We start from the raw sequence: 17,954 nt of genomic DNA, 5'->3' as shown, positions 1-17,954 counted from the left end.
AAGCGAGGTAGGCCAAGATGTAGATACCATTTGGATCATTTGTTGAGCCCATCGCCCACTTTATGCATTTACACATTGATCTAGTGGGAACACTTCCATGTTCAGAGACTTACAGCTATGTGATGACAGTCACAGATCGGTTGTCACTTTGACCAGAGGTATTTCCCATTTCCAACATTTTAGCTCAAAAGCTACTCTCCAGATGGTTTGCCTGCTATGGGACTCGGCAAGTCATTGTGTCCGACTGAGGAAGACAGTTTGAGACCTGTTTGTTTCAGGAGCTTCTTCTGATGAGCGGATGTCGACACATTCGGACAACTAGTTATCATCCAGCAACCAGTGGGTTAGTTGAAAAACTTCGTTGGTTCCTCGAGTCAGCATTAATGACACATGGTTCAAAATGGACCAAGGCTTTACCTTTGGTGTTATTAAGCCTTCGTTTGGCCATGAAGAAGGATCTAGGATGTTCATCTGTGGAGTTGGTTTTTGGTGATTAAGTATACGTTCTGAAGATATGCTTACCCCTAAACCGGCAGTCCTTCCATTTGATGAGCAAACATCAGATTTCTGTCGTTGTTTAAAAGGAAGAATGTCACTGCTCAACATTGACTTCTCACAATATCATGGCAACAAAACAGTATTTGTACACAGGGATCTGGCTACATTGATGCACAAATGGTTATGGGATGATACTGTTCATCCTCCTATTTGCCGACCATGTATGGTGCCTTTCCAAGTACTATGAAGATTATCAAATGACTGTGTGATAGATCGGAATGAAAAACAGGAAACAGTCTTGGGGCAGCTGAAATCCATGCACCTCGGCACAGATGACGTTGTACCTTCGAGTTTGGCAGCCACAAACAACAAACCTCGAGTTGCACCTAGACCTCATGCTACAGATCTCACCAATGTACCAAACAGCACTCCAACATCTGTGCCAGTGATTCCCAGGGCTGGAAGAGCTGTTCACCACCAGAACCCCAGTATTACTTGGACTCTGGACTTAAAAAAGTTTGGCTGGTGTAGCAACAAGTCAAATCAATGAGAGCAAGAAAGACTGCAGTGACCTGTTTCAGTGTGTGTTAGCTTTATGGGTTTAAGCGTTGCTGCTCCTAGACCACGGGTTCCTGGTTCGATTCCCAGCCAGGTCAGCATTTTTCTCTACCCAGGAACTGGGTGTTTGTGTTGTCCTCATCATTTCATCACCATTTGGGCAAATGGCGAGACTGGACAAAGTAAAGACTGGGAATTTGCACAGGAGCCGATAACCACATCGTTGAGCGCCCAACAAACTGAACATCGTTAACATCGTTTACATATGCAGTTCTTTGTTTTTGTTCTATGCATAGTTTTGGTAGCAATGAGCAGATCTTGTAATTGCTGTTTTTAGAAAATTATATTGTGTTATCTTGCACGTGTGGTCAGCTACTCGCTTTTCATCCCTGCCATCCAAGTTGAAGAAATTAACCAAATACTTGAAGAACAATAACCAACAATTTAGAATTATTTTACTTTCCAACAAAGCAGCAAATACAATCCTACGTATATGTTTACAATGTCCATTTTTTAAAACTATGTTCTCTCAAGCAGTGTATATAATCTTGTTTGAGTTACTCAGTACTGTTTGCTGTTCAAGTATTTGAAGAAAAATGGATGGCGCTGAACAAAAGGAAATGTAAACTCAACACACTGTAAGTGGATTTTCTTACTTACTTTCATCTATGAAGTAATTAAACAATGAAGGAGTGACAAACCCATTAACATTATTTTCTCATTTGCTATAGGAAATCTTTTAGAAGGAGACTAAATGAAAGAGTTATCTGATTATCCTTTTTCCCTTTCAGTGAAATTGTTTTGCTCTGTATTTCATTTTTAAGAAATTGAAAATTGCAGTTAAGAATTTTTTTCCTGGCCCTGTGAAGTTTCATAATGTTTTAATTCACATTTCTTTGAACTGTTCACACTGGTATATTTGAATGCATGGTGTTTCCTCTGCCTGACAAGCAAAAGCTGTGAAACTCCAAAAATTTTAGCTGAGTGTAAAACCCAAGTCATTTGCGTCAGAGTAAAATTATTTAGGACTCATACTTAAATTCATAAATGGAACAAATATCTAAAGTTATTCCAAAATCTGAGACCATGGGTGTCATGGATCAGTTTAACTGATATAGAATGACCCTGTGGAGAAGTAAAAATCATTAATGAAAGTATATATGAGTTCGATTTTACACAGAGTACGTGAAGGAACTTTCCCCCCTTCTTGCAGCGGTGTACTGTAGATCTCTAGAAGAGCGTAGCGTTTCAAAAGATTGGAAAAGGCCACAGGTCATCCCCATTTTCAAGAAGGGACGTTGAACAGATGTGGAGAGCTATAGACCTATATCTCTAACGTCGGTCAGTTGTAGAATTTTGGAACACTTATTATGTTCGAGTATAATGACACAGGGTCATTCTATATCAGTTCAACTGCTATATATATATATATGTGTGTGTGTGTATGTGTATTTCTCGACCATGTTATAATTTTGGGTGGAGATTTTAATTTACCAGATATAGACTGGGAGACTCAAACGTTTATAATGGGTGGCAGGGACAAAGAATCCAGTGAAATTTTTTTAAGTGCATTACCTGAAAACTACCTTGAGCAGTTAAACAGAGAACCGACTTGTGGCGATAACATATTAGACCTTCTAGCGACAAACAGACCCGAACTATTTGAAACAGTTAACGCAGAACAGGGAATCAGCGATCATAAAGCGGTTACAGCAGCGGTGATTTCAGCCGTAAATAGAAATATTAAAAAAGGTAGGAAGATTTTTCTGTTTAGCAGAAGTGACAAAAAGCCATTTTCAGAGTACTTGACAGCTCAACACAAAAGTTTTATCTCAAGTACAGATAGTGTTGAGGATCAGTGGACAAAGTTCAAAACCAGCGTACAATATGCATTAGATGAATATGTGCCAAGCAAGATCGTAAGAGATGGAAAAGAGCCACCGTGGTACAACAACCGAGTTAGAAAACTGCTACGGAAGCAAAGGGAACTTCACAACAAACATAAATATAGCCAAGGCCTTGCAGACAAACAAAATTTACACGAAGCGAAATGTAGTGTGAGGAGGGCTATGGGAGAGGCATTCAATAAATTCGAAAGTAAAGTTCTATGTACTGACTTGGCAGAAAATCCTAAGAAATTTTGGTCTTATGTCAAAGCGGTTGGTGGATCAAAACAAAATTTCCAGACACTCTGTGACCAAAATGGTACTGAAACAGAGGATGACAGACTAAAGGCCGAAATACTAACTGTCTTTTTCCAAAGCTGTTTCACAGAGGGAGACTGCACTGTAGTTCCCTCTCTAGATTGTCGCTCAGATAACAAAATGGTAGATATCGAAATAGATCACAGGGGGTAGAAAAACAATTAAAATCGCTCAAAAGAGGACCTGATGGGATACCAGTTCGATTTTACACAGAGTACGCGAAGGAACTTGCCCCCCTTCTTGCAGCGGTGTACTGTAGATCTCTAGAAGAGCGTAGCGTTCCAAAAGATTGGAAAAGGCCACAGGTCATCCCCGTTTTCAAGAAGGGACGCTAAACAGTTGTGCACAATTATAGACCTATATCTCTAACGTCGACCAGTTGTAGAATTTTGGAACACGTATTATGTTCGAGTATAACGACTTTTCTGGAGACCAGAAATCTACTCTGTAGGAATGAGCATGGGTTTCGAAAAAGACGATTGTGTGAAACCCAGCTCGCGCTATTCGTTCACGAGACTCAGAGGTCCATAGACACTGGTTCCCAATTAGATTCCGTGTTTCTGACTTCCCCAAGGCGTTTGATACAGTTCCCCACAGTCATTTAATGAACAAAGTAAGATCATATGAACTATCAGACCAATTGTGTGATTGGATTGAAGAGTTCCTAGATAACAGAACGCAGCATGTCATTCTCAATGGAGAGAAGTCTTCCGAAGTAAGAGTGATTTCAGGTGTGCCACAGGGGAGTGTCGTAGGACCGTTGCTATTCACAATATACATAAATGACCTTGTGGATATCATCAGAAGTTCACTAAGGCTTTTTGTGGATGATGCTGTAGTATATCGAGAGGTTGTAACAATGGAAAATTGTACTGAAATTCAGGAGGATCTGCAACGAATTGACGCATGGTGCAGGGAATGGCAATTGAATCTCAATGTAGACAAGTGTAATGTGCTGTGAATACATAGAAAGAAAGATCCTTTATCATTTAGCTACAACATAGCAGGTCAGCAACTGGAAGAAGTTAATTCCATAAATTATCTGGGAGTAGGCATTAGGAGTGATTTAAAATGGAATGATCATATAAAGTTGATCGTCGGTAAAGCAGATGCCAGACTGAGATTCATTGGAAGAATCCTAAGGAATTGCAATCCGAAAACAAAGGAAGTAGGTTACAGTACGCTTGTTCGGCCACTGCTTGAATACTGCTCACCGGTGTGGGATCCGTACCAGATAGGGTTGATAGAAGTGATAGAGAAGATCCAACGGAGAGCAGCACGCTTCGTTACAGGGTCATTTAGTAATCGTGAAAGCGTTACGGAGATGATAGGTAAACTCCAGTGGAAGACTCTGCAAGAGAGATGCTCAGTAGCTCGGTACGGGCTTTTGTTGAAGTTTCGAGAATGTACCTTCATAAAGGAGTCAAGCAGTATATTGCTCCCTCGTACGTATATCTCGCGAAGAGACCATGAGGATAAAATCAGAGAGATTAGAGCCCACACAGAGGCATAATGACAATCTTTCCACGAACAATATGAGACTGGAATAGAAGGGAGAACTGATAGAGGTACTCATGGTACCCTTTGCCACACACCGTCAGGTGGCTTGCGGAGTATGGATGTAGATGTAGATGTAGAGGCAGTTAATAGAACTTGTGTTCCTTTCGCTTCAACAGTAAACAATAATCCACAAATAGCTACTTTCATTTTACTTAATATAGTGCAGCATGAGGTTCTGCATATCTCAACCCATAGACCATTAGCAGCCATTGTTCGGATACAGAACTACTCTGCTGATGTCATCAAAGTACACCCAGGCCAGTATGTTTAGTTGGCCATGCCTATTGGTCAAAGTTTTGTAAATAGTTAGAAGACTTATCAATACTGACATTGGCACAGGCTTAGTGAAGGATGTAACACAGCCAGCCACATAGCATTAGGCACATATCTCTGATGTGGCACCAGTTGCCAAACGGCAGTCAACATGGTAAGAAAGAAGGTTTGAGTGTGATAAACTTTGAATAAGGTGACAGACAGATCCATAAACTGCATTGGAAGGAAACAGACTGAAGCCAATGAAAGTAATTACGAATTACTAATTGAATGATGTGTTGACGTGCAGCATGTACCAGGTCTAGGTTATCAGTTTAATCGAAAAATGGATGAATATACTGTAGTTATCTCAGTTTCCATTGAAAGTTATGTATTGGACCCCCCTCTACATTTTTCGGTATGGCATGGACATAAACATTAGTATTCCCTACCAGTGAATTTGTTACCACAACCTTTATTTGGTTTTCACATTCGTTGGTTTCGCTATCTCACAACCAAACTCTTGCCATCCAACCTAACCTAGACCTTGGGTTGCTCTACAGATCAGTCTATTACCACAACCAATATGTCAGGGGGTGTAGGGGGGCCCAATATCACACTTTAACCCAATTTCGTCGGGTTGGAATCACTTACGAGTACTACATTTTTGGAAAATACATAATTAGGATCGTGATACAGTTGTTTACGTGTGCATACTTTGTAATCAGATAAGTGATTTATATATTGCCAATACAAGGTCAAATAATCATAAAAATTATCACTATGCCTTTAAAGTTCATTAACACTGTCTCCATATTGTTGATCCTAATAATTACACACTGTGTAGTTACTTAGTTTGTTTCATGTTCTGTGGGTCATGGAAATTCTAAGGGTAAGAGTGAACTATGTAGGCAGATCTTAAATAGTATTGCCAATATCAAAACAGAGAAAAATGTGACAACCCCATCGTCAAAAAAATTAAGTCCTAGACCATTTAAACTGGCATCCTGTGAAGCATATTCAGCTAAGGTTCCTTTACAGAAGTAAAAAAAAAATAAAAAAAACTATCAGGTTGTATAAGTAGTGGAAGGATTACTGGCAACTGATTTGACAACACACTTAAATACAGTATCATGTGCCAGTGACACATAAGGCACTCAACACACTAGAGTCAGAATTATTGGGATCTACAGCAGCGACCACAAAAGTAACGAAGCTGAGAAGAAAGAAGATCTCTGCGTTTCAGGAGGATTTTTGGTATCCTGTACCACAGAGGAAGAGGTATATGAGAAGATCGGCAACCCAAACTGCCAGTACTTGTGCTCAGTGAAATTACCCTGATATCTAATAATTCTAAATAGGTGAAAATTTAAACAAGTAAAAATCTGTACCAATTTCCTTCAATAACAAAAGATGACATACTAAAGAAATAGATCAGTTAGTAATGAATCTAACTGATATTGAATGTGAAAAGCCATTAGACATATTATTTTTTGCAGAACACCGTGTCACTAGTGGATCTCACAGGCTGTGCACTGGCTGTGCACTGGCAGAGTCTGGATCTCATTATTGCAGATACGCCATGGAGAAATGGGAAGTAGTGATTTATGCTAGAAATCTACATCTACATCAGCAAGCCACCTGACGGTGTGTGGCGGAGAGTACTTTGTGTACCTCTGTCGCTTCTATTCCAGTCTCTTATTGTTCGTGGAAAGAAAGATTGTCAGTATGCATCTGTGTGGGCACTAATCTCTCTGATTTCATCCTCATGGTCTCTTCGCGAGATATACGTACAAGGGAGCAATACACTACTTGACTTTTCGGTGAAGGTATGTTCTCAAAACTTCAACAAAAGCCCGTACCGATCTACTGAGCGTCTCTCCTGCAAAGTCTTTCACTACAGTTCATCTATCACCTCCGTAACGCTTTCGCGATTAGTAAATGATACTGTAACGAAGCGCGCTGCTCTCCGTTGGATCTTCTGTATCTCTTCTATCAACCCTATCTGGTTGCTAAGTAATATTCGAGCAGTGGGCGAACAAGTGTACTGTAGCCTACTTCCTTTGTTTTCGGATTGCATTTCCTTAGGATTCTTCCAATGAATCTCAGTCTGGCATCTGCTTTACCGACGACTAATTTTATATGGTCATTCCATTTCAAATCACACCTAATGCCTACTCCCAGATAATTTATGGAATGAACTTCTTCCAGTTGCTGATCTGCTATATTGTAGCTAAATGATAAAGAATCTTTCTTTCTATGTATTCGCAGCACATTACACTTGTCTACATTGAGATTCAATTGCCATTCCCTGCACCATGCGTCAATTCGTTGCAGATCCTCCTGAATTTCAGTACAATTTTCCATTGTTACAACCTCTCGATATACTACAGCATCATCCACAAAAAGCCTCAGTGAACTTCCAGTGTTATCCACAAGATCATTTATGTATATCATGAATAGCAACGATCCTACGACACTCCCCTGTGGCACACCTGAAATCACTCTTACTTCGTAAGACTTCTCTCCATTGAGAATGACAGCAACGTTTGTATTGAGCAACACTTTGAAATTTGTGACATAGCACTGACACCAAGTAGTACATCAGTTTCCATATTATAAATTTATAGGGAACCATATGGGATCTGGGAATCTTTTCCAAACAGAGTGTACCAGTCTAGTCAAAATTGCACGAAAACATTTCAGTCAAATTACTAGAAGACTTTACTGTAAATTGGTTGAAATTAGTAACAGAGCAGAACTGGAACAATTGATGAGCTCTTACAATTTAGTGCAAGTATTACAATTTCCCACTAGGTTGACTGACCATTCTAGTGCTTTAACTGATAATATTTTTGTTAGTAAGTCTTGACAGAGCAGCTTGACAGTCAATCAAGTCTGAAATGGGCTGTCAGACCATGATGCTGTAATTCTTTCTAGCCCTCAGTTCAATCTTAAGATACAACAAAAACCTGTATGGAAACCTTTCAGATTAATAAATACAGAAACACTGGAGATGTACAGACAGAATCTACAGTTAGTAGACTGGTATGTTGTATGTAACAGATGTTAACTTAAAATTGAATATACAGGTGTCCATAATTAAAGTCCTGGTTTCACAACAATGTAGAAAGAGAACCACCAATCAGAATGGTGCTAAATTTGAGCAGCATAATATCAACACATGGGGAAAGAACATGGAAGAAAAAAAATTAATGAAAATTTTAACAACAGTTGGCACTGTAAGCGTCTTAATGTAAAAGGGGTCAGTTACAAATGACAGACGAATTGCAATATGGCAGCTACAGTTTGACTTGCATATTACACCATCTGTACTGTTCAATGTGTGTGGCTGCACCCACCAGGGCAAGGTCATACCACATGGTAAAAACTGGTTTTTGATTGTGCTAAGACCAAAACTGCAAAAAAGCTAAATGAAATTGGTTTCTAATTGTCATGAGAGTGTTGCATGATATGTTCAACATACCAGCCACCATTTTTTGTCACAATTTGAAATCGCTAGACAGCATATTCCACAACTGATCGCAGTGTCTTGGGGGCCACATTCAGAATATGTTGCACAGTGTGTGCCTTTGATTCAGCTACGTTCATAATTGGAGCACAGAACATAACATCTTTCGGATAATCCACAGCCGGAAGTGGCTTGGATTAAGATCAGGTATGATTTTGAAACGCATCCCAGTTGGTCTTCGAACACAGTCTAAGTTGATTTCTGAACGAATCGTAAGCTGATTTTTGTATGCGTACATAGTGTACGTGGTGTCTCTGCAAGGGGAATTCCCGTCGAATTTAGAAATAAAAAGAACAACTCTCCCGCAGATAAAAGGGGTCGAGGCTATAAGAGCTGAGCCGATTAAACCCGAACACGTGAGCGTCAATCGCTGTTTGTGGGCTGTGTGGTTGATTCGGTGTGCGAATGATAAACGTTATTATAATTATTAGCAAAATCGATAGATTCAGAGTACCATAGTGGAAATAAACGGCTATCAGGAATAACAGGTAAGAAAGATTGCATTGTATCCAAGAAAATGAAATTTTGACAAAGAATTTTGCCAGATCGGTGAACTACTAAGGCCCAGTTGCACAGTCCCCGATAGCTACCGCCTTTTCTATTCTCGGAGTAGCACGGAAAATATGTTGTACAAACACTAACAACGACTAACCGGAGAATGAACGCGGAATAACTAATCCGGTGGTTCTATAAAGGTTAGTGAAGGTAACTGGTGAATAAGTTTTGACAAGGTAGGAATAGTTACAGAATTAGTGGTGATAACACACAGAGTATATGGAAGAATATGACGATTCCAGATTTATATAAAAATTTCGTACAACTGCTACTTTTCGATCTCACGCTTGAGAATAGTAGGTCTAATAGGCATTTGATATTGGTACTGCGTGAATTATATTCTGTCGTGTTATTCATGTAAATGAGGTAGATAAAAACGACCATTTTCGCCGAAACAGCCTCATTTATTTGGTGTGTGTCACAGTTGCTGCAGTATTAGAAAGGCCTGTTTCGTTTTATCTAGCAGACAGCGACGAAATAGACATAGTCAAATCGAGAAACCACACGAGTCTTTGGTACTGTTCGTATGATCAGTTTTTTCAGTATTAGACAACGACAGTTTGATATTTCGTGTGGCAAAACGTTTCAAGAACTTCCAAACAAAAGAGAAAGTTATTAGGTATAAGCAACAAAGAGTGCAAATTTTCTGAAAAGTTTTTCTCCCAGTCAAATATAATCCCACCCAGTCTTAATTGTGAGTTTTTTTAAAGAGGCGTAGGATGTCAAACTAGATGACTGAGAGCAGGAGAGGCAGCACAGGACATTTTAATTTCCACTATCGTGGATATAGGTTGGATAGTTTTCATTAAAAAATATACACGTTTGAATTCCACAGAGCGAAATACAGTGACGTGCGATAGAAGAATGCTGTGTGAAGGGGCATGGCACTACACTTTGGCACACTTAGACCAAATAACATGTGTCACATTTCCTCGAACATGTAAAACTCTTCAGAAAGATATGCGCTATAAAATAAACATATTTTTGAAAAATTGATTTTTTTTAAATTTTTGATGTCCTTTATCAAACTCGAGAGAGGGAGGGGGTACTACCAAATATTTGTCCAGGTTCGGAAATATCTTAGACCTCAGGGTGCTGTACGGTTTACTGTCCCTGTAGGATCCTGTTCTCTTTCTCACTCTAGGACTGGCAAGGCTGACTCAGGACAACTGACCATCCATCAGGTTTATGGGTGGTGGAAGCTTTGCTCACTGTCCCTTGCTCTGGCTGCTTGCTTCCAACTGCTTTTCAAAGCCCCTACCATACTACCAGGCATACCATTTAAGAGACAGTTACATTTTAAGTAGCTATACATTGACAACCATGATTACTGAGCCATACTGTCATTTACTTCAGTATTCAATTTTATTTAATTTGCATAATCTTTAACGATTATATTCAAGGTACAAGACAGTTCACTAATATTTTCATTTAACACTATAAATTATCAACCAGTTTCATTAATTTCTTGTTTTCTAAGGTACTGAAGAATTCAAAGCACAGCAGAATGGTTAAGTCTTTAAGTAAATACTACATTCTCAGCAATAGCCAGTTTGGTTTTCAGAAAGGGGTTATCAACGGAGAATGCAATGCTTGCACTTTTTGGCAGTGTTTTAGAATCCATAAATGACACATTGTTTTAAGAATAATATAACAATTCAGATCACCTCAACAGTTGACACAATGTCAAACACATCTAATATGATAACAGTTGGAATACTTCGTGGCCTCTCAAAAGCTTTGACAGTGTTAGTGACCATATTCTCCTGAATAAAGAAAAAACCATAGGTATGAGTGGAATAGTAGTTAAGTGGCTAGAATCTTATCTGTGTGCTACAAAGCAGAAAGTTATCATGGACAGAATGCATGGTAATCATGTATCTTCAGCCAGGGGCTCCACTGCCATTGGAGTGCCTCAAGGGTTAGTACTGGACCCACTACTTTTTCTTGAAATGCCTCAAGACTTAGTACTGGACCAACTGCTTTTCTAATAGTATTTATTAATGATATTCCACCTTATACAGAACATGGGAAAGTCACCATGTCTGTTGATGACACCACTATATCAGTTAATAATCCTTCAAGTAATGTATAAAGTGAAGTAGTGAAAAGGCATTTGCAAATGTGGTAAACTGGTTTGAAATTAACAGTCTTTCAATCATTCTAAAAGAAGAGTGAGCACCTGATCGTGAAAGGCAAAGGTCCTGAGTTCAAGTCTCAGTCTTGAACACAGTTTTAATTTGCCAGGAAGTTTCATTTTCAGTTAAAAAGAGGACTAATTACTTTCATGTATCCCCTAATACTAATGTTGCATATGAAGTAAAGCTAAAAACCGGGGGAGCATGAGATTTTAAAGGGTGAGTCCTCCAAGTTTTTGGGTATGAGTCCTCCAAGTTTTTGGGTATGCATATAGACATCAAACAAGTGGCACTTCAAAACCTGTGTGAAAGATTAAGCACAGCAGTGTTTACCTTAAGAATTATATATTGCAGTAAGATGATGAGCACAATTAAAACAGCATACTTTGGCTTTTTTCATCCACTTACTGTCTATGGTATAATATTCTGGGGAAATCAACCACTAGCTGGAAAAGTGTTCTCTACACAGAAGTGAGCCTTAAGAATTGGGTGTGGAGTCAATTCTAGGCACTCATGCACAAATCTCTTTAGAGGTCTTCAAATCTTTGCAGCAAATACCCAATATGTTTTTTTCTGATATGCTCTGATACTAAAAATAGCAACTTTCTCAAAACCAATAGTTCATACTATAACACCCCAAAGAAAATTGATGTTCACTATGATACAAAAAATTAGTAAAAACAATGTGGGTATAATGCACAAGGGGTTGCTCTACAGTGGCACCAAGAATTTTAGTGCCCTCCCATCACAAATTAAACATCTGGTTGGAAACATTCCCAAGTTTATAGAAAATCAAAGCCAGATACTTTTAGATGGATTAGAAATTCTTCTATGGATGAGGAATTGTCAAGGAGTGGCTTCCACAATTTATTTTCAAATTTAATTTTGCTATCTGTCTGACATTTTATATTATTGAATAAGTGATCAGAAATTTAGCTGACAGTATTGTGCATTCCTTTTTGAGCTAAAGAAAACCTTAATGTGGAGTAATGAATGTTATTGTTTCTTCTCATCGTTATGTACATCATTGTTCATTCCGGACTACCGTGGATTATTTTCAGCTAACTCCACACATGGGTAAATATACTGTAAAGCAGTAGTCAAATGTATAACTCCTTAAAAAGAGGTCTGCGAGATGATCATGGGTGAGCACCACATATTATTCTTGCAACACGGTTTTGAGCAATGATTACTTCATTTTTCAACACATTGACTGCTGCACACTTAGTGGTGGGTGTTCCACTGCCAGGCCACACCATGCAAATGGCTTTAAAGTGTAGCGCTATACTGTGGTCGCTGGAAGCCACACAGTGTCAGTGCCAGCGGTCACATGGCAGTCATCATGCTAAAGATGAGTTACCCTACAAGCCATATGGCATTATCAAATGAAAATATGCAAAATATGTCAGCTTGCCTATTTGTTTGTTTCTCCCCCCCCCCCCCCTCCCATATTTGCAACGATTCGAAGTACAAATGTGGGTGAACTAAGTTGTTTGGGAGTTTGAAACTTTGTTTTTTTCTTCTTTAAATTATCAACACCTAAAACACTTAAAATGTTTACATCTCTGTCCTAGATATTTCCTCAACATGTGTTAGTTACACTTATCATTGGTGTAGTACTGCTAGATCTGCATAACTGAATATATTGAGTCTTTTTTAAATCTATAGTGGGACTATTATCAACAAAACCAATCAATGATCCTTTATGCACACCGATCAGCCAGAACATTATTACCACCAACCTATTATTGACATAAACCCGTCCAGGCAATAGCAGCATCACCTGGAGAGGAATAACTGCTAGTCAGACACATGCATGGTGTGTATAGTATCAGTGAACATACTGTCCATATGTAGAATGGGGAAGGCATGCGATCTATCTGAGTTTGAGCGAGGGCAGACTGTGATGGCCCTGAGGCCTGGCACGAGCATTTCGAAAACTGCACGACTTGTCAGGTAAAACAGGACAAATGGCAGAACTAGCATCAGATTTTAATGCTGGTCAGAGTACAAGTGTGTCTCAACACACAGTGCACCGAACACTCCTAACAGTGGGCCTCGACAGTCAGTGACCCGTGCATGTGCCAATGTTCACACCACAACATTAGTATCTATGACTGAAATGGGTGCATGACCATCAGCACTGCACATTGGTGCAGTGGCAGGGCATTGTGTGGTCTGATGAATCCTAATGCCTTCTTCATCATGCCAATGGGAGGGCGCAAATCCATTGTCTTCCAGGGGAACATCTCCTTGACACTTGTACTGCGGGACAGAGACAAGGTGGCGGCGATATCATTATGCTGTAGGGAACATTCATGTGGGCATTCGTGAGTCCAGAGGAGCTCGTGCAAGGCACCTTGACATCCAAAGAGTATCATACACTGGTTGCAGACCATGTACATCCCGTTCACGATGATGGAAGAGTGTACATTTTTTATGAATATTCCCATGCAGGGGAGCCATTGTAATAGAAAGTCACTTGCCCAGTGTCAGCAGATAAAAATGATATCACAGTGCCTTTATTGTTCAGAAATACAATACAGTGTTCCTTTGGATATGCATTTGTGCCCCGTGGTGACTACAGCCATTATGAAACACACAAAATGTATTCAAGGTTGTGAATGTGGACAACCATCAGTTGAATAATGGAATGACAACAATGAAAATTTATGCTGGACTGGGGCTCGAATCCAGATTTCCCATGTATCGTGAGCTGTCACCTTACCATAATGGTACCTGAGCATAACCCACAGCCCAACCCAAACTTCCATATGACATCAACCATGTGTCTACAACCTGCGCTCATACATTCATTATGTATATTCCTGTATAGGGGAGACATTTTAATTAAAAGTTGCTTGGCCGGTGTTGCTGGATAAATGTGATATTGCAGTGCCTGTGTAGTTCAGAAATACAATGCAGTATTCCATCAGACACATATATATGCCCCTGTGGCAACTACAGCCATTGTGAAATACATGAAATGCATTTGCAGTTGTGAATATGTATAACCATCATCTGTATAATGGAATGACATCAATGAAAATTTGTGCCAGACTGGGAGATGAACTCAAATTTCCCACTCACTGCAGGTGATCACTTTACCATTAGGTTATCTGAGTGTGACTCATGGGCAGACCCCAAATTTCCATATGTCATCATACATATGTTTACAACTTGCACTCGTACATGCAGTATGTCTGTTCCCATACAGGGGAGACATTTTAATTGAAAGTCACTTGTCCATTGTTGGCATATAGCTGTGGCCTGAGGTAGGGAATTATGCATTGGCCATGGCCTTGTTCCCATAAGACAAATATCAGCAGTAATAAGTTTGTTATTGTACATGAAACAAGTTTCATCCTTTCAGATCACAGTGTTCAACTGAAAATTTCAATGCATATATGAAGATCGTAACTTTGTATTAATGGCCTATTCTTTCTTGTATGCTGCAAACTGTACACTCTTGTATTGTAAAATTACTGCAGCTCAGATTCTTTCAGTAACACATTCTTGTGCCCACAGTTATTTTGCATGTTCAATATTAAAACAGTAACTTTAGACAGTACTGGTGCTTTTAGATATTATATATTTGCTATGAATGATTTACAGTGCCAGATTTAAGGAGAGAATATGCTTTCTCGTATGGCTGTTTCAGACTTTCTTCAGTGGAAGGCTGAAAAGGAGAATGCAAGGAATGGTGGTTTTGTGAAACAAGGTGGTTCTTGGGATGTGAGGAATGAATCTCAAAAGGTCACATTTAAATGTCACAGAGATGAGAATCTGAAATCTGAGACAGAAGGCAAAAGATTGCTGAAATCACAATGCAGTAACAAGTTGGGAAGACATTACACTGGTGCCATAGAGTTTAACTGACAAAAAAAATGGAATCAGTTCTGTTGTTTATTTCAGAACACACTTTGGTCATGAACAGCATAATGGTGTTTTGCACCTCTGTAGATCTGATCAGGAAGCCATTGCTGTTAAATTCTGGTTTAGCTTTAAAAGCTGTGGGAGTCTCTAAAGATTCATAACTAGGAGTGAAAAGAGTTTTCTAGGTTCGATCAAAAGATGTGGCCAGAGTTTTGTAATAAATTTGAGGATAGAAACATAACTGTTAGTGATATTTATAATACTGATTGGCTTTTCTTTTCACAGCCACATTATATTGACAAGGTACATAATGAATTTCAGGTTGGAAATAAACTATATGTTAATAATGCAGTGTTCTTATGTGATAAAAACTTGTGGGTAGTTACATAAACTCGATGTTAACAAGGTGATTATATGATTATGTTCCACTATGGACGATTTTCTGATGGATCAATGTTCTGGTGTGAGAGACATACGTACTACTGAAGTTTGTTATTCTATGATTGTGAACAGAGTTGTGTTGATCATATATATTGTTAGAAGTTCCTAAATACCAACTTACAAAGACTGTTGTTTCACATACACATAAGTGTGAGAGGTTCAGTATCTTTAGTGTAGGGAAAAGACAACACAAATCTTGTCTAAGTTGCATATGATCTGATAACTTGTTTTTGAGTTTTGAATAAGATTTGATGGAAAGGTGCAGTCCCCCATAATATTATTCCATATGTAATTGCTGACTGGAAATGTGCATGATAATCTGTTTCAAAATTTTGTTTTCAACGTGTGGTCATTTTGTTGCCTTTGATGGGATTTATGGAAGTTTAGGGGAATTTTTCCCCCCTCGCAGTTTGTTACAAACTAATTTTTTTCAGGTCAGTGTGTTAACTACATCAGTGATCTATCCTGACAATTGAAGTTCTCTTCAGTGTATGTCTGTAATCAAAATCTGCAAATAATTTTTTGTTTGGCATGAATATTGTTGTCCAGATCTAATACAAATGAGGATTGAACCTAATATTGACCCGTGTGCCAAACCCTATTTGATTGCAGTTTTTCTGTCGAATATACAGGGTGATTCAAAAAGAATACCACAACTTTAAAAATGTGTATTTAATGAAAGAAACATAATATAACCTTCTGTTATACATCATTACAAAGAGTATTTAAAAAGGTTTTTTTTCACTCAAAAACAAGTTCAGAGATGTTCAATATGGCCCGCTCCAGACACACGAGCAATATCAACCCGATACTCCAACTCGTTCCACACTCTCTGTAGCATATCAGGCGTAACAGTTTGGATAGCTGCTGTTATTTCTCGTTTCAAATCATCAATGGTGGCTGGGAGAGGTGGCCGAAACACCATATCCTTAACATACCCCCATAAGAAAAAATCACAGGGGGTAAGATCAGGGCTTCTTGGAGGCCAGTGATGAAGTGCTCTGTCACGGGCTGCCTGGCGGCCGATCCATCGCCTCGGGTAGTTGACGTTCAGGTAGTTACGGACAGATAAGTGCCAATGTGGTGGCGCTCCATCCTGCCGAAATATGAATTGTTGTGCTTCTTGTTCGAGCTGAGGGAACAGCCAATTCTCTAACATTGTCCAGTTACAGTAGCACCTTCGAAGAAAAAGGGACCAAAAACTTTATTGGCTGAAATGGCGAACAAATGTACAACTAAATGAAACTTTATAGCTCCCTTAATTCGCCGACAGATAGTGCTTAGCTCTGCCTTTTGTCGTTGCAGAGTTTTAAATTCCTAAAGTTGTGGTATTCTTTTTGAATCACCCTGTATTCTACCTAAAATGTTTCCAGTGGTTTTATCTTGTTTAAGAAAGACATTTTGTCAGGTACCAATATATGATATAATTTGTTCATTTGGAATACTTCTAATTCCATTTCTTTACAACTCAGTAGAATAGCTGAGCTATAATGTTATAATGTCAAGTGCTTTGGATATTTTCAAAAATATTCCAGTAGCCATTTTCTTTTCATCTGTAGTTTTTAGGATAGCATGCAGGTACTCATATACTGCTATGGTTGTGGATCTACAGTGTATAAAGCCATGCTGATGATTTGACAGCAATGAGTTTGATCTTGAAGCCACTAAGCTGAGCTACATATTGTCTGTGGCTCCCTTTTGGAACAAGGGGGAGGGGACCACCTTTGCAACCATTAGATGATCTGGAACCTGTACCTGTAGCTGTGGAAAAAATGATTAATAATATGCTTCAAAGGTTTGACAGTGTAATTTCCTCTTCAGTTTTTAAAAAAGTGTGAAATTTGATCAAAACTGTATGAGATTATCACATGTGACGTTTTCAGAAATAGACCCTCTGCGTGAGTGGGGATGCATGGGGGGGGGGTTGTAGTTTTCAGTGCGGTGAATGTGAAGAGACTGAAAGTTATTTTGGATAACACCATTTGGTTATTTGCTGAAGTACTCATTAAAATTATTAGCCACTGAGGTGGTATAAGGCACTTGTCCGTTTTCCAGTTTTAGGCTAATACTTTTTGCCACTAGCTTTGTGTGTTTCAGACCTGACTATACCTCTAGCCTGTGTCTCGTTTTTTTATTTTCAGATGTATTCATTACCACATTTTTTTTACTTATTTAGTAACTCCATAGCAGATTTTGCTTTATTCTTTGATATAATTTTGCTGACACAGGATTGCTTTTTATATGAATACAGAAATCTTGTCTGGAGATTTTTATACAAGTTGTAATCCAGCTTATGGGTCTAGCTGGTTTCCATTTACATTGCTTAAGTTTGAAGGCTAT

General features: G+C 38.9%; 1 protein-coding gene across 1 annotated transcript in view; it reads left to right on the top strand.

Annotated features, from left to right (window-relative positions):
* Positions 1-8,955: 8,955 nt before the first annotated feature.
* LOC126470002 (coiled-coil domain-containing protein 28B) overlaps positions 8,956-17,954 on the top strand; it is a 162,467-nt gene continuing 153,468 nt past the window's right edge. Inside the window, exon 1 of the mRNA XM_050097471.1 lies at positions 8,956-9,092. The gene's annotated coding sequence lies outside the window, so the exon portion shown is untranslated. The remainder of the gene's footprint in view (positions 9,093-17,954) is intronic.

The sequence above is a fragment of the Schistocerca serialis genome, chromosome 3 (genome assembly GCF_023864345.2).
Source record: "Schistocerca serialis cubense isolate TAMUIC-IGC-003099 chromosome 3, iqSchSeri2.2, whole genome shotgun sequence".
NCBI lineage: Eukaryota > Metazoa > Arthropoda > Insecta > Orthoptera > Acrididae > Schistocerca > Schistocerca serialis.
The sequence above is the reverse complement of the archived record's forward strand: the minus strand, read 5'-3'. Positions and strand labels throughout refer to the sequence as shown.